The sequence below is a fragment of the Schistocerca americana genome, chromosome 4, assembly GCF_021461395.2.
Source record: "Schistocerca americana isolate TAMUIC-IGC-003095 chromosome 4, iqSchAmer2.1, whole genome shotgun sequence".
NCBI classification, from domain to species: Eukaryota; Metazoa; Arthropoda; class Insecta; order Orthoptera; family Acrididae; genus Schistocerca; species Schistocerca americana.
In genome coordinates this window covers 836,686,848-836,709,185 of record NC_060122.1, presented here as the reverse complement: position 1 = coordinate 836,709,185, position 22,338 = coordinate 836,686,848, and the positions used below count along the sequence as shown (strand labels likewise).

The window sequence follows — 22,338 nt, the reverse complement described above, 5'->3', positions numbered from 1 at the left end:
GTAGACAATGGTGGACGTTCCACTAGGGCTGAAGTACACTATCGCAAGTTTTTCTTGGAAGGCAATACTTTTTTTCATTCGACAAATCTTGTACGCCAGACCGTGTTGTTACATGTATATTTACTACTACTTTAAAAGGCAGTAGCTATCGTAATACACGCGGACAAGTGTAAACTGGTGACAATGCAGTCTACTCGGTGGTATTGCCTCTTTGTGCCGGTAAGGTTTCGGTATGACACAAATCTTTTCATATGATCCTGCGGCAGCTGTAAAATTACTATCGTGCAAAGTCATTCATATGTTTCAATCAGCGAACTTCATTCAGTATTGCATGCAGCAGGCAGAACTTGCAGTTGTGAGGACAGGAGATTTCGTTCTACAAGTTGCGAGACAATGCGGGAGTCACCTAGAGCACACACAGCAGCAGAGGACCCGTGACCTTTGCCTTTCGCGGGCAAGTGCTCTACCAACTGAGCTACCGAAGCACGACTCACGCCCGGTACTCACAGCTTTACTTCTGCCAGTACCTCGTCTCCTACCTTCCTAACTTTACAGAAGCTCTCCTGCGAACCTTGCAGAGTTCGAGTCTCGGTCGGGCACACAGTTTTAATCTGCCAGGAAGTTTCATATCAGCGCACACTCCGCTGCAGAGTGAAAATCTCATTCTGGAGAGGACCCGTGAATGCTCAACGCTTTCGTGTCACTGTTGTTTACCGCGTATGCTGTTAGCTTACTTTCGAGATCATGGGAGCTGTGTAAATGGCTAAATTGCTAATCGGATATATGGTTCGTAACCTTAGGTCCACAAAACTAACTGTAGTGCTGTGGCCGTGTAGAACTTGTTTCCAGACGCTCGTGTGTAACGAAGTGGTGCCAACACAACTTCACGAAGGTTGTAAGTAGGCTGTTTAGATTTTTATGTTGGTGAGGCTGTGTGCAGTGCAGTCTGTGGCTGGTTTGCATTGTTGTAATGTTCGCTATTGTAGTGTGGGGCAGTTGGATGCGAACAGCGCATAGCGTTGCGCAGTTGGAGGTGAGCCGCCAGCAGTGGTGGATGTGGGGAGAGATATGGCAGACTTTTGAGAGCGGACGATCTGGACGTGTGTCCATCAGAAAGAGTAAATTTGTAATATTGTATATCATGAACTGATATATATGATGACTTTTGAGGATTATTAAGGTAAATACACTCCTGGAAATGGAAAAAAGAACACATTGACACCGGTGTGTCAGACCCACCATACTTGCTCCGGACACTGCGAGAGGGCTGTACAAGCAATGATCACAAGCACGGCACAGCGGACACACCAGGAACCGCGGTGTTGGCCGTCGAATGGCGCTAGCTGCGCAGCATTTGTGCACCGCCGCCGTCAGTGTCAGCCAGTTTGCCGTGGCATACGGAGCTCCATCGCAGTCTTTAACACTGGTAGCATGCCGCGACAGCGTGGACGTGAACCGTATGTGCAGTTGACGGACTTTGAGCGAGGGCGTATAGTGGGCATGCGGGAGGCCGGGTGGACGTACCGCCGAATTGCTCAACACGTGGGGCGTGAGGTCTCCACAGTACATCGATGTTGTTGCCAGTGGTCGGCGGAAGGTGCACGTGCCCGTCGACCTGGGACCGGACCGCAGCGACGCACGGATGCACGCCAAGACCGTAGGATCCTACGCAGTGCCGTAGGGGACCGCACCGCCACTTCCCAGCAAATTAGGGACACTGTTGCTCCTGGGGTATCGGCGAGGACCATTCGCAACCGTCTCCATGAAGCTGGGCTACGGTCCCGCACACCGTTAGGCCGTCTTCCGCTCACGCCCCAACATCGTGCAGCCCGCCTCCAGTGGTGTCGCGACAGGCGTGAATGGAGAGACGAATGGAGACGTGTCGTCTTCAGCGATGAGAGTCGCTTCTGCCTTGGTGCCAATGATGGTCGTATGCGTGTTTGGCGCCGTGCAGGTGAGCGCCACAATCAGGACTGCATACGACCGAGGCACACAGGGCCAACACCCGGCATCATGGTGTGGGTAGCGTTCTCCTACACTGGCCGTACACCACTGGTGATCGTCAAGGGGACACTGAATAGTGCACGGTACATCCAAACCGTCATCGAACCCATCGTTCTACCATTCCTAGACCGGCAAGGGAACTTGCTGTTCCAACAGGACAATGCACGTCCGCATGTATCCCGTGCCACCCAACGTGCTCTAGAAGGTGTAAGTCAACTACCCTGGCCAGCAAGATCTCCGGATCTGTCCCCCATTGAGCATGTTTGGGACTGGATGAAGCGTCGTCTCACGCGGTCTGCACGTCCAGCACGAACGCTGGTCCAACTGAGGCGCCAGGTGGAAATGGCATGGCAAGCCGTTCCACAGGACTACATCCAGCATCTCTACGATCGTCTCCATGGGAGAATAGCAGCCTGCATTGCTGCGAAAGGTGGATATACACTGTACTAGTGCCGACATTGTGCATGCTCTGTTGCCTGTGTCTATGTGCCTGTTGTTCTGTCAGTGTGATCATGTGAAGTATCTGACCCCAGGAATGTGTCAATAAAGTTTCCCCTTCCTGGGACAATGAATTCACGGTGTTCTTATTTCAATTTCCAGGAGTGTACATTGTTCTCTATCAAAATCTTTCATTTGCTAACTGTGTCTATCAGTAGTTAGTGCTTTCAGTTGTTAGAATCTTTTATTTAGTTGGCAGTATTGGCGCTCGCTGTATTGCAGTAGTTCGAGTAACGAAGATTTTTGTGAGGTAAGTGATTCATGAAAGGTATAGGTTACTGTTAGTCAGGGCCATTCTTTTGTAGAGATTATTGAAAGATTGCGTTGCGCTAAACATATTGTGTATCAGTTTAGTTAGTGATGATCAGAATGAGTAAAGAGAGAAATGTCTGAGTACGTTCAGTTTTGCTCAGCTGTTTGAAAATCAAATAACGTAGGAGTTTACCAGCCCAGTCTTTCTTAATTTTTCAAAGGGGACGTTTCATGGTCACTGCACAATGAAACATCGTCATCTTTTCCGGTGGAAACACCGGTACATGGTGACCGTAGTGGAGTCGGCCATTGTGAATGAAAAACATTTGTCAACTGTGTTCTGTTTAGTGACTGAAACCGTCTACAGAGCTTAATGCATTTCTTTACTTATTACGCCGTTTCGGGTACTGCCAGCATCAGATTTTGTAGTTTAGATTAAAGAAATATAAGAAGAGACAGCTGTTTCCCATACATCAAACTAAAAAAGATGAAAATTCAAAAGTCAAAAAATGCTGTAAATAGTCTTCTCGGGTTTGCCATCAGGTCATATTGCGCAAATATTTCGTCGATTCGACTGTCCGACGTGTTCGGGTAGTGCGAGCTGCTGTTGTGACCGCCACAGGGCGAGACTGATGGCGGGCGCTCGGTGGTGTCGAAGTTTACTGGGCCAGGAGCGGCCAACACGGGTGCGCGGGAAGGCGCCCGCAGCTGGAGGAAAGCGGCGCTCATAGCCGGCAGCCGCACGAAGGCAGTGGCTGTGGTTAAAAGTTGAGTTAAATCTCAGCAGTGCGCTGCGTCTAATCACGAATCGGAAGTTCTTGCTCTTCTCTTTTGATGTAATGTCAGCCAGTGCTGGACTCCAGTACTGACAGTGCTGACAAGATTATCCTTAAACACATAGTCCCAGAAAGATGACGCTGAGGATAAAACTTTCGTCGCTAAACGCGCGGTGCCTCGTGTCCACGAAGGGAGTGGCCCAGGCGTGTACGCTGACGGTGTTCAGCACAACATTCTTGTACGGCTCGGCATGTCTGCCCAGTACAAGATTTTCCAAATTGGGGTGAGATCTTATATACACCCCGTTTCCTAAGGGTAAATCGTCTTTGACGGAGCGCTACAGATCCATCAACCCAACGTTTCGCGCAGATTCAGTAGCCTTTTGCGCTTGAGAGAAACAATATTGGGACAGAGCGCTGACCTCGGCTGATCCGCGTTTAAGCTACGTCTCACCGGACAGCAAGAACAAAGCAGGCGCCAACGGGTCGCTGACTCCGCGGCGCGTGGGAGGCAAACCGAAGGTTCGTTTCCCCTGGGCGTTATGAAGAAGCAGCAGCTCCGCCACTCGCTCAGGGAAAACGAAGAATACGCGACAAGTTAAGGAATTTCCATTTTGCAATCGCACTTGAGTCAGTGGTTACTTTACCACTTTCTGGAGCAAAGAGAGTCAAGGACCGAAGGCAAACGTTGGTGGTGTTGAGGCCGTTCATACAGAGTCCACTCGGAGTCAGAGAAACGTGTGAACTCTGTGATACTGCCGCGAGTTGATCGCGTAATTTACCCCTCATATCGTCTCGTGTTTAGAGGTGTGCCGTGGACGGCAGTCAATAGAGATGGAGGTGACGCTGCAGCCACGATAAAACCAGATAGAATTAGATTTTATTTTTCTAAACCATATAATCTTTATCGTAAACATTATATTCCGTTTCAGCTAAATGATGTTATTAATGGATATAACGACAAATATATGGCTGTGATGAAATACTGCTTTTTATTAAATAATGTTCTACACCCACGTATACATCTGCACACATACTCGTCAAACCACGATGTAGAACATTACGAGATAGTATTTTATGTTTCAACATGTAGAGGTAGACGCACATGTTAATCATTCCTCCTGTTCCGAACGCGTGTGGAGCCCGGGAAGAATGCTTAAATGCCTCTGTTCGTGCTGAAATTAGGTTAGTCCTGTGTTCCAATTCCTGTTGGAGAGATTTATGACGTCTTAAGAATATCACCAGATAGTTCACTTAATGACGGTTCTTGAAACTTTGCAAGTAGGCCTTAGCGGGATAGTTAGCGTCTATCTTCAGGAGTCTGCCAATTCAAGGTTTTCATCATTTCAGTGGAGTCCTGATGTAAGTTACACAAGCCTCAGATAGTTCTTGCCGCCCTATGCCGTTAAAGCTATTTTAGGAATTAGCTGTTATACAGGTTCTCCCACGAGAAATGGCAGTATTCATGGATATGACAGGAACGATCATTCGAAGCAAAAAAGTCTAGTAAATATAGCCTCTAAAATGCATACGTTAAGAGCTATTAGCACTTGTTCATCTTCGGTACTGTGAAACGAAACACGTCTCTCCTACTGTTCCAGTACTCAAAGCTCTTAAGATGTGCATTTAGACCCCATATTGACTAGACCATATTTTTTTGTTTTGTTCCATACACCCTCCTCCCAAAATATGGAAAGCAAAGACCCTGCAGCAGAAGAGATGAAGAAGTACTCATAGCTCTTAAGGTACGTATTTTAGAGCCCATGTTTGCTCGATTTTTTGCTTCGAATGATCATTCCTGTCTTATCCCTGAATATCGACCATTCCTCCTGGGACATTTTATCGTAAATGGTTTCAACCTTGCCACTGAACTTCAGGACGCTGTACGCCCAGTGAGAGAAGATAGTGCAGCGAAGTGTAACGGTCCCATAAACACGGATGTTTCTGTCCTCTGTTATAATGTCACGCTCTTCTCCACACCGACATACGGTTCAACCCCCGTTCGCCCCCCTGCGGGTCCGGGGTAAGAATAGGCCCAAGGTATTCCTGCCTGTCGTAAGAGGCGACTAAAAGGAGTTTCAACCGTTTCGGCCTTCCATGTGATGGTCCCCCTTGGGGTTTGACCATTTTTCAAAATCCTACAGAAGTACGAGCCTTTTGGGGAAGGACGCCTTACGTGGTGTACCACTGGTCCTCAGTGCACTAAGACCTTGGCACTCAGCATTGTAACGGCGTTGTAACCATACCCACTATTCCTCAAATTGGGCCTAAACGCCTGATGAGTTGTACAAGTTACGCCCTTAGTGCGTCCCCATCTGCACCTACGATCATGATGGACTTTCCATGGCACCAGAAATCCAGCACGGTAGCCAGCCCGTTGTGGTGGGGTTGTCATCTACTCTCTAGGTTGTAGCCCCCTGACAACACAGGGATCGTACTGCCGATACCTGAGCTGCACCCTCCCCACGTCGGCCAAGGAGTAGATGCCCGTCTCCTTGGGGCATCAGGACTCCCGGCAACGGTCATCCTGCCAGGTGGCCATTGCTGAGGCTGGGTGACGCCCGTGGGGAGAGCCCCTGCTCGGAGTGGGTGGTATCGGGGCGGACGTTTCGCAGATGAAACGTCAACACGTATCAGGTCACTCTGCGGCCGAGTCTTTCAAAAGGAAAGGTACTGTCTCTGGTTCTGGTTCTCCTGCCCTTTCCCCCTTGGCCACTCCCTGGGAGGAGGGACAGGCCCGCCGGCTTGGGGCTAAGTACTTCCCCCGCTATTTGGTCTGTTCTCGAACCGATGGGCGGACGTTCGCCACCTCCAAGCCCATGTTCTTTGTTCAGCACATTGAGGACATCTTCGGGGAAATCGAGGCTCTCAGTAAGATGCGTTTGGGGTCCGTTCTTATAAAGACCACCTCCGCCACACAGTCGGCGGCGCTCCAGGCGTGCGACCGCCTAGGGGACATCCCGGTGTCCATTGTCCCGCATCTGGCACTAAATAGGACGCAGGGGGTTATTTTTCATCAGGACCTCCTGCTGCAATCTGATGAGGAGCTCAGGGCCAACCTCGAGCGCCGAGGCGTGCATTTCGTCCGGCGAGTCCAGCGCGGCCCCAAAGACCGTCGCATCGACACCGGGGCCTTTATCCTCGCCTTCGAGGGGGACGTACTCCCGGAGAAGGTAAAGGTGATGTGCTACCGGTGTGACGTGCGACCTTACGTCCCGCCTCCTATGCGCTGCTTTCGGTGTTTGCGCTTTGGGCACATGTCGTCACGGTGTGAGGCTGAGCCCCTTTGTGGCAATTGTGGACGCCCTCTTCGTGAGGAACATACATGCACCCCACCACCTCGGTGCGTTAATTGTCCTGGCATCCACTCGCCTAGATCCTCAGACTGCCCCGCATATCAGAAGGAGAAGAAGATAGAAGAACTCAAAACTTTGGATCGTCTCTCTTATTCTGAGGCCAGGAAGAAGTATGACCGCCTCCATCCCGTGCCGTTGACCACTTCGTTTGCCTCAGTTGTGTCCACTCCTTCCGCGGTATCCTCACCCCTATCCTGTCCCCCCTCCGCCTCCTCCCCCCATCCGGGGTCTCTGCCTCCACCTCCCAAATCCCTCCCTTCCAAATCCTCCTCCCCCGTGGCGCCCGCCCCCTCTGCCCCAGGGGCCACCCTTCCTCCTCCTCCTCCTCCCCCCCCCCCCCCGCCGCCTGAGAAGCGATCCTCTTCTCAGGCGTCCATCGGGGAAACGTTCCGGACCCCAGCTTCCGAGGTCCGGCGTTCCAAAACGGCCCCCGCGCGTGAGGACCTTCTTCGGGTCCAGCCCACCATCCCTGTGCCTCCTCAGACTTCAAAGAAGGCTTCCAAGAAGAAGTCTCTACCCCCCTCACCACCCCGGCGCGATTCGTCTGACGCTCCATCCGTGAGTCGCTGCTCCCGGCTGTCCTCAGTTTCGCCGGCACGCTCTGCTGCCAGGCGCTCAGCTGGCCTCTCGTCGGCAAATGATGCTGCCCCTTCTACACAACCAGGGTCAGCGGCCGCAGCTGGCGACGACTCGATGGAACCGGATCCGCCTCCCGCCGGTTGTAGCGTTGTTCCCTCGAAATCTGACCCTCCGCGGCCGTCGAGGTGACCAGCTCTTCCCCCGTCTCGTTCCCCCTCTTTTTTCACTAGCGATGGCCTTGTTACATTGGAACATAAGAGGTATTCGATCTAATCGGGAGGAATTACAACTGCTCCTCCGCCTGCATTGTCCGCTCGTCCTTGGTCTCCAGGAAACCAAGTTGCGCCCGACTGACCGTATTGCCTTTACCCACTATACCTCGGAGCGGTATGACCTCGCCCCTGTGGACGGTATCCCAGCTCATGGTGGGGTCATGTTGCTCGTTCGGGACGATGTCTATTACCATCCCATCCCATTGACCACCCCACTCCAAGCAATAGCTGTCCGTATTGCTCTTTCTGCTTTTCCTTTTTCAGTTTTTACCATCTACACTCCATCGTCATCCGCTGTTAGTCGGGCTGACATGATGCACCTGATTGTTCAGCTTCCCCCGCCGTTTTTATTGTTTGGCGACTTCAATGCCCATCATCCCCTTTGGGGCTCTCCTGCATCCTGTCAAAGAGGCTCACTCTTGGTGGATGTCTTCAATCATCTCAATCTTGTCTGCCTCAACACTGGCGCCCCGACTTTCCTCTCAGACTCTACTCATTCCTACTCCCACTTGGACCTCTCGATATGTTCTACCACTCTTGCCCGTCGGTTCGAGTGGTATGTCCTTTCTGACACCTATTCGAGCGACCACTTCCCCTGTGTCGTTTGTCTCCTGCACCACACCCCATCCCCACGTCCTTCGAGCTGGAACATACTGAAAGCTGACTGGAGACTTTACTCCTCCCTGGCGACCTTTCCGAACCACGATTTTCTCAGTTGTGACAGTCAGGTCGAATACTTCACGGCTGTTATCATCAATGCTGCCGAACGTTCCATTCCTCGTACTACCTCTTCTTCACGTAGCGTTTCCGTCCCCTGGTGGAACGAGGCTTGTAGAGACGCTATCCGTGCTCGACGACGTGCTTTACGCACCTTTCGCCGCCATCCTACGTTGGCGAATTGTATTGGATACAAACGACTCCGAGCGCAATGCCGTAGAGTCATCAAAGACAGCAAAAAAAGCTTGTTGGGCCTCTTTCACCAGCTCCTTTAACAGTTTTACTCCCTCTTCTGTCGTATGGGGTGGCCTGCGCCGGCTGTCGGGCATTAAGGCCCACTCCCCGGTACCTGGCCTGGCCTCAGGTAATGAGGTCCTCGTTGATCCTGTGGCTGTCTCCAACGCCTTCGGCCGGTTTTTCGCGGCGGTTTCAAGCTCCGCCCATTACCACCCTGCCTTCCTTCCCAGGAAAGAGGCAGAAGAGGCTCGGCGACCTTCCTTCCACTCGCTGAATCTGGAAACTTATAATGCCCCCTTTACTATGCGGGAACTCGAACGTACACTTGCACTGTCCCGGCCCTCTGCTCCGGGGCCAGATGCCATTCACGTTCAGATGCTGACACACCTTTCTCCGGCGGGCAAAAGCTTCCTTCTTCGTACCTACAATCGCTTCTGGACCGAAGGTCAGGTCCCCATGCATTGGCGTGACGCCGTCGTTGTTCCTATACCCAAACCCGGGAAGGATAGACACCTTCCTTCTAGTTACCGCCCCATTTCTCTTACAAGCTGTGTTTGTAAGGTGATGGAGCGCATGGTTCATGCTCGGTTAGTTTGCATTCTTGAATCTCGACGGCTACTTACCAATGTCCAATGCGGCTTTCGTCGCCGCCGCTCCGCTGTTGAACACCTTGTGACCTTGTCGACATTCATCATGAACAACTTTTTGCGAAGGCGCCAAACGGTAGCGGTGTTCTTCGATTTGGAGAAGGCTTATGATACCTGTTGGAGAGGAGGTATCCTCCGCACTATGCACAGGTGGGGCCTACGCGGTCGCCTGCCCCTTTTTATTGATTCCTTTTTAACGGATCGAAAGTTTAGGGTACGTGTGGGTTTCGTATTGTCCGACGTCTTCCACCAGGAGAACGGAGTGCCTCAGGGCTCCGTCTTGAGCGTAGCCCTTTTTGCCATCGCGATCAATCCAATTATGGATTGCATTCCACCTAATGTCTCAGGCTCTCTCTTTGTCGATGACTTCGCGATCTACTGCAGTGCCCAGAGAACATGCCTCCTGGAGCGCTGCCTTCAGCGTTGTCTAGACAGCCTATACTCATGGAGCGTGGCAAATGGCTTCCGGTTCTCTGAAGAGAAGACAGTTTGTATCAACTTTTGGCGATATAAAGCGTTCCTTCCGCCATCCTTACATCTCGGTCCCGTTGTTCTCCCATTCGTGGAAACTAAGTTTCTAGGGCTCACGTTGGACAGGAAACTTTGTTGGTCTCCGCATGTCTCTTATTTGGCGGCCCGTTGTATACGTTCCATTAATGTCTTCAGAGTTCTTAGTGGTTCATCTTGGGGAGCGGATCGCACTGTCCTGCTTCGCTTGTATCGGTCCATAGTCCGATCGAAGCTGGATTATGGGAGCTTCGTCTACTCGTCTGCTCGGCCATCCCTATTACGCCTCTCAACTCCATCCACCATCGGGGGTTACGTCTTGCGACCCGAGCCTTCTACACTAGTCCTGTCGAGAGTCTTTATGCTGAAGCTGCCGAATTACCATTGACCTACCGGCGCGACGTACTGCTGTGTCGGTATGCCTGCCGGCTGTTGTCTATGCCCGACCACCCCTCTTACCAGTCCTCCTTCGCCGATTCTCTCGACCGTCAGTACGGGTTGTATGTGTCTGCCCTGCTGCCCCCCGGAGTCCGCTTCCGTCGCCTGCTTCGACAATTGGATTTTGCCCTCCCTACCACCTTCAGAGAGGGTGAGAGCCCGACACCACCTTGGCTCCAGGCTCTGGTTCATATTTATCTCGACCTCAGCTCACTCCCGAAGGAGGGTACTCCGGCTGCAGTGTATTGCTCACGGTTTGTCGAACTTCGTGCTCGACTTACCGGTCACACCTTTATTTACACCGATGGCTCCAAAACTGACAATGGTGTCGGCTGTGCCTTTGTTGTCGGGGCCGCCACCTTTAAATACCGGCTCCTCGACCAATGTTCCAGCTTTACGGCCGAGCTTTTTGCTCTCCATCAGGCCGTTCAGTATGCCCGCCGCCACCGCCATTCATCGTATGTACTCTGCTCTGACTCACTCAGTGCTCTTCAGAGCCTTGGAGCTCCCTATCCGGTCCATCCCTTGGTTCAACGGATACAGCAGTCCCTCCATTCTTTCGCTGATAATGGTTCTCCTGTCAGCTTTCTGTGGGTTCCCGGACATGTAGGAGTGCCTGGGAATGAGGCTGCGGATGCTGCAGCCAAGGCTGCAGTCGTCCTGCCTCGGCCAGCCTCCCATTGTGTCCCGTCATCTGACGTTCGTGGGGATGTTTGTAAGAGGCTTGTGTCGTTGTGGTGGGATGTTTGGTCATCCCTCCAAGGAAACAAGCTCCGGGCAGTAAAACCGCTCCCAACTGCTTGGACAACCTCCTCCCGACCATCTCGGCGAGAAGAGGTTCTTCTGACCAGGTTGCGGATTGGGCATTGCCGGTTTAGCCACCGCTACCTGCTCTCCGGTGACCCGGCCCCGCAGTGCCCTTGTGGTCAGGCATTAACAGTGCGCCATGTTTTATTGTCGTGTCCCCGCTTTAGTCAATCTCGTGTTGTCCTGTCCCTGCCATCTACTTTACCGGATATTTTAGCTGATGACGCTCGAGCAGCTGCTCGTGTTCTGCGTTTTATAACTTTGACTGGCTTGTCCGAAGACATCTAACTTTTTTACTTATTTTATCTGCATCTTTGTCAAGCCTTTCTGGTGTCCCCCCCTCCCCTTGAGTTTTACTAGATTCCATGTGCTCTACTAACTGTGACTGGGCGCTAATGACCTCAGTAGTTGAGCGCCCTTAAACCCCACAAAAAAAAAAACCGTTCGGCCATCCTGATTCCCTGATTTCCCTAAATCGTTTCAGGCAAATGCCGGAGTGGTTCCTTGGAGAGGGCACGGCCGACTTCCTTCCCCATCCTTCCCTAGTCTGATGGAACCGAGGACCTCGCTGTGCGGGCCCCTCCCCCGAATCAACCAGTCAACTAACCACACTGACCTCTGTAACAATGGACTAATGCTGGCTCAAGATACGTAAAATTTCTTGTAATTGCCCTTCTGGACGCTCGAAAAGCTTGGAACAGAGTTGGATAAAAAGATTATAAAATTCGTGTAAACAGAGCATTTACTTTTGAAAGGTAAAAATTATTGGATAGTGATTGTTTATCGATATAGTTTGAACCAGTATTCTCAGTAGTTAAGGGTGAGTCACGTCTCAGTTGGCAAAATACGTTTATATTAGCTTAAAAAACAGTTCAACGGTGAGTTATTGCATATACTGTACAACTGATAGGAGGCTGAGATACGTTGACACTACCAGGTAATGGACGTAAAGGTTTTACGATGAACTGGAAGACCCTAGTCTTACGATAAGGCCCCGTCTGCAAGTTATGGCACGGACACTGTGTTACGCAATCACTTCTGATGTGTCAGTGCCAGCATGGTCAAATGTTGTACATGAAAAGGGATAGAGTTACGGAGAATTCGGACCATCCGGCCCTGATTACACCATTTTCATTTTCTGGAGGCCCCTGTTTTACATAGCCGATGTGGGTTGCATCCGGATTCATAATATGTTAATGTGAAATGTGGACAGATACACGTCTAAATGTACGCAGAGCAATTCACAGATAATGATGACTTTTGCATTCGTCTGCAACGGTTCTCCATTTTTCTTACACTCTCCATCTCCACGTGTTACGTAAACCTTATCAAACTGAATGCCTTAGTGTAAAATTACTTCCGGAACTGCATAATGAATTAGACTGCAAACGTTCGAGGAAATACTTTGCACCAGGTTACATCATGTGCAGTGGAGACAACGACTGTCGCAATATAATAGAGGTTGCAGGACAAATCGACAGAAGTGTTACTAATTGAATTAACAAAAGGAGCGTTAAGACGTACGAAAAAAATGGCGACTTAACAATGAAACTGGCATATCGTGAACAAGTTTTCTGGACGGAATGAAATTTACTCGAAATAGGTTTAACACCTGTATGAGGCATTTACCGTAAACTGGGACGAACAATAACAATAGGGTGAACAGAAACGAAACTTCCAAGAAAAGTTCTAAACTATGGTGTCGGAAGACAAACGGGGACATCATTCAAAGATTTGTTTGTTTAGGTTGTTAGTGAACCGATCTAAACGGAAAGTTATGAATTTCAAAATGTACGACACCGTCAGTTTTGCTTTGTTCATTCTGTGACAAAAATAGGATGTGGAGCTGAGTTTGTCTACTTCGACCTTCTTTTGTAAGTAACAGTCTAAATTATGTTCTTTTAACTTAAGTACATGGTAAGCAAATCTGCAGTCCCGCTTCGTTAACCAGAGGATCAGTTTAAAAGTATACTTTAATCTGGCTTGTTTTTCGGATAACTCAAAATGTAGGGTTATGTTTCCGGAATTTGTGGGGTGAATAGAAACAACACTCATCAGACTTTCTTCGAATTAAACCAAAAATGTGACGGAAATAAAGAATCATCTGGTACCGTTCTCAAAGCAGGAAATTGTGCTTTGATTAAAGTACCTGCAAAAAATAAACAGCGTCTTACATTATATGCACTTATGGTTTGTTACTTAGAAGGCAAAGATTGTGCTAAAGAACAACGGCGACTGAACACCTTTATTTTAACAGATGAGTAGTCACTTTTAGTCACGGAGATGATGATCGAAAGCTCTTCGTTATTTCTGGGGAGGGGGGGGGGGGGGAGGGAGTACTTGTTGATTCAAAGACATTATTTTTAAACATGATGTCAGTGACATAATGCATAAATTAAGCACCCAAATGTATCAATTTAACATTACAAATAAGTAATTAGAGGCATAACAAAAACGATGATTCACGCAATATTTTTAATTTTTTGTGCTGAATAGATTTTTTTTTTAAATCACAGAAATTTATTTTCTTATTCTCTTGGATGGAAAACAGATTTAATATGCCACTATTCACCCCAAAGACCAATAAATGGAAAAAAATAGCACGGTTAACACTGCTATTTCTGTTCACCTCTCTCTCTCTCTCTCTCTCTCTCTCTCTTTCTCTCTCTCTCTCTCTCTCTCTGGGGTGGGCGAAACTATAAGTACTTAATTCTTTATGTTATAAAAACATGAGAGAGATCCCTACCCTAACTACAAGTATAATGTTACGCACGCTGGGCTTAACGTCAAACGGTGAGAGGTGGAAACACGTCATGCACGTAGGAACGTTGTCGAACATAATCATTTTGGTGGTCCAGATGAGGAGGCATAACGCTGCATGGGTGTACTGATCTCCACATCTTTGAACACTATACACTCACCTGTCAATCTTATTGAGACACTGAACTCTTCCCTATGTTCGTCTTTTCGGGGTGCATTCGGCCTAACTTCACTTTTAGGATTCCGCATATCAGTCGGTAAATACGCAATCCTATTAGGACCACTTTGTTGTCGGTATGTCTGTCTGTCCGACTGTTAAAAAAACGCATTTCTCTGGAATGGGTAGACGCATCAAGCTCAATTTTATGTCACATACTAACGTCTATAGTGTACTGGCAGTGTTAAAAAACTGAAGCATCTAAGCGAGTGGATCAGAAGGTACAGCCATTTATGTCATGAATTTTGATACTCGCAAATTCACCCATCGTAATCTGTAGAGTGCTTTCCGCTGACCTAGAATCATGAAAGTGGCCAAGAAGCGCGTTTTTACAGTACAAGTAAAGGAAAAAATCTGAACACTGTGAAATTATAAATATGTCACACGAAAAGATTTTTTGTCATTTGTTGTCCTCCTGTCTGTCTATTGGTGCATTAGTTAAGACCTCTTTTTCTCAGCAACGTTAGACTTATCAGGTTGAAAGTTATATTACATTCTGAGATGTATAGTTCCCTGGTGGTGTAATAAATTTGAGTTTCAAAGACACTGCACTGAAAACATACGACCATTTATGTCACATATTTTGATACTCGCAAACTCACTCATCAAAAACTGTAGGGTACTTTCCGCTGACCTAAAATCATGGAAGAAAGAATCAAGAAAAATGATTTCACAGCATTAGTGAAGGGGAAAAAATTAGAAAATTGTTAATTTGTAATTACATCAGACTAAATAATATTTGTTTTGTCATTTGTTATACGACTTCAAACTTAAAACTAAAATCGTGAAATAAAGAAGAGCCGTCTTCAATCACAGTCCGGATTTTATTTCAACACACGATGCATTTCGAGCCCTGTGGCTCATCTTCAGGTGCTTTGACAGTCTGCGTCGATTATTTTTCCAGATTTAGATTACAATGCTAGATTAAAAGATGGAACATTTTTAATGTAAGTTTACAAATCTAATACAAATGGAAATTAACTTACTGTTTCCAGTGGTGCATACGTGGTTTTGAAAAACAGTGTGGGTAAAGATGTTTATGTACATACATACAGTTTTCATTCTACCGTATATTTTGTAAACACAAGCCAAAACAAGTCAAAGAATTTCAAATGTAAATATACTGCATTTCTACAAACAGCCAGGTGTTGTTATTTGAAAGAAGAAATAATAACAAAATGGTTCAAATGGCTCTGAGCACTATGGGACTTAACATCTATGGTCATCAGTCCCCTAGAACTTAGAACTACTTAAACCTAACTAACCTAAGGACATCACACAACACCCAGTCATCACGAGGCAGAGAAAATCCCTGACCCCGCCGAAATAATAACACCTGCGTGTTTGTAGAAATGCAGTATATTTACATTTGAAATTCTTTGACTTGTTCTGGCTTGTCTTTACAAAATATAAGATAGAATGAAAACTGTATATATGTACATAAACGTGTTTACTGACACTGTGCTTCAAAACCACGTATACACCACTGGAAACAGTAAGTTAATTTCTATTTGTATTAGTTTTGTAATCTTGTATTCACAATGTTCGACTTTGCAATACACCTTTGTAATGTTACAAGGACCAGAAATAACTCAAATTTGGAAAAAAATGTCCATGTAGACTGTCAGACCACCTGAAGATCAGCTCCCAAAACTCGAAATGGTGCTTCGGGAGATCGAATGGGAAACACTGGCGGGAAGAAGGCATTAATTTCGACGAATACTACTGAGAAAGCTTAGAGAACCGGCGTTTGAAGCTGAGTGCAGAATGATCCTACTGCGGCCAACATACATTTCACGTAGGGACAACGAAGGTAAGATACGAGGAGTTAGTGTTCATACGGAGGCATCTAGACGGTCGTTTTTCCCTCACTCTATTTGCGAGTGGAGCAGAAAGGGAAACGACTAGATGTGGTACAGGGTACCCTCCGTCATGGACTGTATCGCGGGTTGCGGAGTATGCATGTCGATGTGGATTTAGTGAAACACAAAGAATTTGTATCTGGGTGACTGATAGTGCTCGACACCTCGCTCGACATAGGGAAAGGAGGAGGAAGAGACGGGAGAGAAGAATAAGGAGGAGGAGGAGGAGGGGGAGAACTGAGAGGAGGAGGAGAAGGATGAAGGAGGAGAAGAACGCGGAGGAGGAGGAGGTGGATAGGACGAAGGGCAGGAGAAGGAGAATGAGCAGAAGGAGAAGGAGGGGGATACGGTTAAAAATGTGAAGGGGGATGAGGAGGAAGAGGAGGAGGAGGAGGAAGGGAAGGACTTGAAAAAGAGGACGGAGAGAATGAGTAGAACGAGGAAGAGGAAGAGAAGGTGAAGGTGTTAAAGGAAGAGGAAAAGGAGGAGGATGAATAGAAAGGGAACGAAGAGGAAGAGGAGGTGTCGGAGGACGAGGTGTAAGAGGAGAGGGAGAGTGAAGGGGAGGAGAAGAATAAGGAGAATATGACGAAAAAAGTTTAGTATGGTATTTGTTGCCGTCGGCAGCGATTGTCTCTAAAAATAAAGAAGAAAGGTTAGGATATAACGTTTTGTCGACGACGAAGTCATTAGAGACGGAGTACAAACTTAAATTTGGGAAGGATGGGGAAGAAAATCGACCGTAACCTTTCAAAAACTGGCATTCGTCTTAAGGAGTATCGATAAATCGCGGAAAACTTGAACCGCGTGACCGAACGGGAATTTAAACCTTCGTCCTTCCAAATACTGACTTGCCACTGCTCAACCTCGATCGACGACTGTCGCTAGTGACGAATCACTAGACCCCTTGTGGATGGGTAGGGAAAGCAACTGTCGTGGCCGTTCCGAAAGAATCATCACGGTATTGGTGTGTAGCCGTGTAAGGAAATCGCGAAAAAACAAAGACAAATGCAGACTTGTCCTCACTATTCTGGAATTCGGAAGAAGCAAGGAGCCGGACGCGGTATTAAAACGAGGGTGCTAATTCGGTTACAGAAGGATGAGGAAAGAATTTGTTCGTGGCCTCGTTGGAGGAGCATCGCCTCGAGCGAGTGAAAGAAAACTAATCGAGACAGCCGGGCCGGCAGCTGAATGCCACTGCTCCGCAGTACGAATCTCGCCCTCTATTATGACCACTGAGCCACTCGGGTGTACAGTGAAGAAGGCAGGAAGCGGATAACACGTTTCGCTGTGAACGGAACGGGTTTCCCGAACAGGAGTTGTTTTGGAACGCGGGGAGCCGGCGACGCCATCGAAAGCGATCTGGCAGCAGCAGCGGCAGCGCCGCCGAGCGGTGGACGACCCGGTCACGCGGCCGCAGCCCGGCCCGTTACGTGGAAGCCACGGCCGGCAGGCGGGCCCGGCCTCGCGGAAAAATCGCCGCCCGGGATCCGGGTCATCGCCGCCGTGGAGCGCCGCACCGGCGGCCGGGGAAATTCGCTCATCTACTGCTGCCGCCCCACAACAGTAGCCAGTAATGGGCCCTGGCGGCGGTGTTTACAAGCGCTGCGCCGCAGGTGTTTGTGTCCCACAGCCTCGACGCGGAAAGCAACCTACTCCGTATACACTACTCGGAAGTTACGCCCGGCATTCTGGCAACCTACGCTCCACAAGCAGACGAGTCTTATCATTTTTCTGAGTACGGCGTCGCGCAAAATGTCATCTGCCTGGCGTCCGCTGGGCAGACAATCGTCGAGCGCAAATCCAACAGGTCCGGGTTCTATCCCCACGCCAGTTACATCGTGGCTCGAGTTTCGCGTTAAACTGCAGCTCACTCTGCGGCAGAGGCGAATACAGGGCGATGAGGAGGGAGGCCGGGGAGGGAGGACTGGCTATAGGGCTGCCGTTCCCCCCCCCCCCCCCCCCCTTTCCCAGAACCAAACGTATTGCTTCGTAATCCAAAAACTTTGCGACATAACCTTCACACTTAACAGTCTCGAAATTTTTCTCACAATTGCAATTCGTATTATAACAGAGTAAGAAAATACATACGTTTACTCTAGAGAATTTGGAGGTGACACGGCGATAAAAAGTTTCTACGAGCTTCCGGGAAATAATTTAACAACAGGGGTGACCATAAGCTTCTTTTTCAGTAAAATAGACAACATTAAATCAAATTTAGCTTTTCTATCTGTTACATCACTAGAAAAGTGATCAAAACATTTTGGCACCAGTAATATTTTACTCGTTTCTAAGCTACAGTTAATTTTGTTGGACGTCACTTTTCCGAAGAGTATTTCACTTACTGACGCTATTATTCCTTACGAACTGTAATGCATTATTTACAACAAATCTGATGAGACACCGTGGGCACACGGATGCTACAGGTAAATACCTCAGTACATAAGCAGCGGTGTGCACTCGACATGTTTGAAGCTTGTTGTGTACATGTTAAATTCTGGCGATGCTTCAATCGCATGACTGGAGTTGTATCGTTTGGTATTTAGAACTGAATAAGCTCACTGTATTCGATGCCCCTAACACGTTACTAGACGAAGCTACGCCAATCGACGCTGGAAGACATGAAGTATGGAAAGTTTTTGAGAATTTCTCGCTGTAGCACTACTTGCTGCGTAGTTGGCGTGGAATGTTTAATACTTATACAGAGACTGAAAGAAAAGTTTCGAGAAGATAGGAAGCTGTGGCGTACATGGACAGATCTGTTCCTACCAGCAGAGTGCGTGGGTGGTGTAATACGACACAGAAGCTAACAAATCTCTATCGGCGGTGAAAATCTCCACTTCTTGCATTGCACGCAGGCTTTTTCTTTGCCTTCTAACTTATATATATATATATTTACTGTTCAACTTCATATATTTCACATGAAATTTTAAACAAACTCATATTATCCAGAACTCAACGACTCTGTAATTAAGGCAGTCAAATAAAAACGAGACTCATGGAAAAAAGTAAGTAAACTGATTAATGTTTCAAAAAGTATTCGCCATAACTGTTAACACATTTGTCCCACTGCGATGCAAGACGGTCGATGACTTCATGAAAAAGTTCGCAGTTGACTACGGGACCGTGATTCTACCAGTGCGTGCAATTCTTCGTCCGAAGCAAATCATCGGCTACGAATGTCTTCCTTCAGGACTCCAAGGGTACGGAAACCGCGTGGTGAGAGATCGGAAACGCATGGAGGCTGCGTGAGGGCTGCCCAGCGAGAATTCTGCAGCGTTGTCGAAACAACCTCGGCAACATGTGGGGTAAATGTATCAACAGCTATGCCGACCACTTTTGAGTTAATAAACAGTTTACTTGCACTTTTTTTGCATCTGCCTCATTTTTATTAGGCTGCCCTTGTAGAATGGATAAGAACATTTGTAGCTCGGAGTGCCAATTTTATTTTTTTGTGTATCCGCCTCATTTTCAGACGCAACGAAAGAGTTCTCGTATTCGTCAAGTGGAACTTAAAGTTGCATTCATAACGCACATTTTAGTATATTTACAAGGTTAGTACACTAATTACTTTAATTTTGTGAGCAGAGCAGCGTACCTTCTCTTTGTCTGTATTTGGTTTCATTGTGTTAGACTACATAGTTTAAATATTTCCCAAGCTTGCAACTATTCCAACGTTACACAGCCAAGGCCACATCTAAGGACAGTGAAACAAAAAAAGTTTTGCATCACCTCGGTTCCGAGGGTTCCGGAACCCGTACAGAAAATTGGAATTGAGATCAACACCATTTCCGCCCATTTTATTGCTCATGAAAACCACACATTGCACGTTGTACCACCATAAAGTGCGGCCTTCAGAGGTGATGCTCCAGACTGCTGTACACACCGGTACCTCTAATACCCAGTAGCGCGTCCTGTTGCATTGATGCATGCCTGTATTCGTCGTGGCAGCAAAACGCTGTCGGTCCAGATTGTCCCACTCCTCAACGGCGATTCGGCGTAGATTGTTCAGAGTAGTTGGTGCGTCACGTCGCCCAGAAACAGCCCTTTTCAATCTATCCCAGGCGGTTTCGATAGGGTTCATATCTGGAGAACATGCTGGCCACTCTAGTCGAGCGATGCCGTTACCCTGAAGGAAATCATTCACGAGATGTGCACGTTGGGGTCGCGAATTGTAGTCCATGAAGACGAATGCCTCGCCAATATGCTGCCGATATGGTTGTACTATCGGTCGGAGGATGGCATTCACGTATCGCTGAGCCGTTACGGCGCCTTCCATGACCATCAGCGGCGTACGTCGGCCCCAGATAATGCCACGCCAAAACAGTAGGGAACCTCCATCTTGCTGCGTTCAGCCTGACAGGGTTGCCTCGAAACACGTCTCCGACGATTGTCTAGTTGAAGGTATATGCGACACTCATCGGTGAAGAGAACGTTGTGCCAATCCTGAGTGGCCCATTCGGCATGTTGTTGGGCCCATCTCTACCGCACTGCATGGTGTAGTGGTCGCAAAGATGGACCTCGCGATGGACGTCGGTAGTGAAGTTGCGCATCATGCAGCCTATTGCGCTCAGTTTGAGTGGTAACACGACGTCCTATGGCTGGACGAAGAGCATTATTCAACATGGTGGCATTGGCATAGAAAATGTTAGATTCGAGGAAGAGAAAATCCTGACGTCACCTGCCCGTGGTACAGAGGGGGCAGTGTCTGCAGACACGTTGTACTAACCTCTATCGACGTAGGGAGCGAGTGTCTCGCGCTGTAATGTGGTCTCTTCCGCCCAAGTTCCAGCAGCCTGTTGGAAGGATAATTCAGCGGGAGCATGGTGGGGCATTCTCATGCCCCTGAAATGGGAAAGCATTCCTGAGAGATGGATCAATGTACAGAGGTCAACGACCTAAAACGGGGAAGGAGAATTCACCTTTTTAAACGCCGTAGTCGTGTCCCCTGTCCCACAGGACTAATGTGACAAGTGTGACAAGAGCGGGACACAGGGAAGTCGATACCTGTCGTAAGACGGATGTACCAAAAAAGGAAAAGAAATTGGCAAAATTTTATGATCGGGAACTTACACTGACTCAAAAAGTCGCAACATCAAAAAATAATTAATGGAGAGTAGTGAAACTTCTGAAATACCTTTGTCTAGCTAACATATGTAAGTGATTAACGTTGCAAGATGACAGGTTCATGTAAGCACGAGGTAAGCCATTGCAAAAGTGAAATTCTCGTACATTAATAACTGGTGTAACCGTCAGAATGTTGAATGGAAGCTAGCAAACGTGCATTCGTTGTGTTGTAGAGGTGCCGAGTGTCAGTTTGTGGGGTGGAGTTCCATGCCCGTTGCACTTCCGAGCGGTTCTAGGCGCTTCAGTCTGGAACCGCGCGACCGCTACGGTCGCAGGTTCGAATCCTGCCTCGGGCATGGATGTGTGTGATGTCCTTAGGTTAGTTAGGTTTAAGTAGTTCTAAGTTCTAAGGGACTGATGCCCTCAGATGTTAAGTCCCATAGTGCTCAGAGCTATTTGAACCATTTGAGGCCGTTGCACATGGTCAGTCAGTACATGGACGGTTAATGTTGTTTGTGGATGACACTGGAGTTGTCGTGCGATGAAGTGCTGCATGTGCTCGATTGGAGACAGATTTGGTGATGGGGAAAGCCAAGGCAACATGTCGACACTCTATAGACGGTGTTGGGTTGCAACAGCGGAATGTGGACAAGCGTTATCCAGTTGGAAACCACTCCCTAGAGTGCTGTTCGTGGGTGGCAGCACAACAGGCTGTATCACGAGACTGACGTACAGATTTGCAGTCAGCTGTGTGGGATAACCACGAGAGTGCTCCTGACAACATACGAAACCGCACCCCAGAGCTGACCACCTGGTGAAGATTAGTGTGCCCAGCACGCAAACAGGCTGATTGCAGGCCTTCAGTTGGCCGCCTCCCAACCAACACACAGTCATCACCGGCACTGAGACAACACACCTCCACCCTGCCCTCCAACGAGCTCTCTCTTGACAGCCCTGAAGCAGCAAATGGCCAAGGTCTGGGGTCAGTGGAAAGCAGGCCGCATGGCGTTTCCCTCGGAGCTGTCTTTGCAGCAGTTTGTGGCGCGACTGTGGTGTCAACTGCTCCTCGAACTGCTGCTGCAGTTGCAGTACGATGGGCTGGACACGTATGCCGAACAAAATGGTCTTCGCTGGCGGCAGTACCGTGTGACCATCCGGAGCCAGGGGTTCTTGTGAAAGTACATTCTGGTGGCCATCGCTGCCAACAGTCATGTACAGTGGCTACATTCCTGCCAAGTTTTCTGCAGTATAGCAAAATCAACTTCTACCTTCTCGTAGCCCAATTACACGACTTCGCTCACACTTAGTGAGGTGTTTCTAATGACGTCTTTGTTGCCTTAAA

At 48.4% G+C, this 22,338-nt stretch overlaps 1 protein-coding gene across 1 annotated transcript in view; it reads right to left on the bottom strand.

The window, feature by feature from the left end:
- The window catches only part of LOC124613009 (cholesterol 7-desaturase nvd), a 187,516-nt gene that overhangs the window by 150,404 nt on the left and 14,774 nt on the right, over positions 1-22,338 (bottom strand). The gene's annotated exons all lie outside the window — the stretch shown is intronic.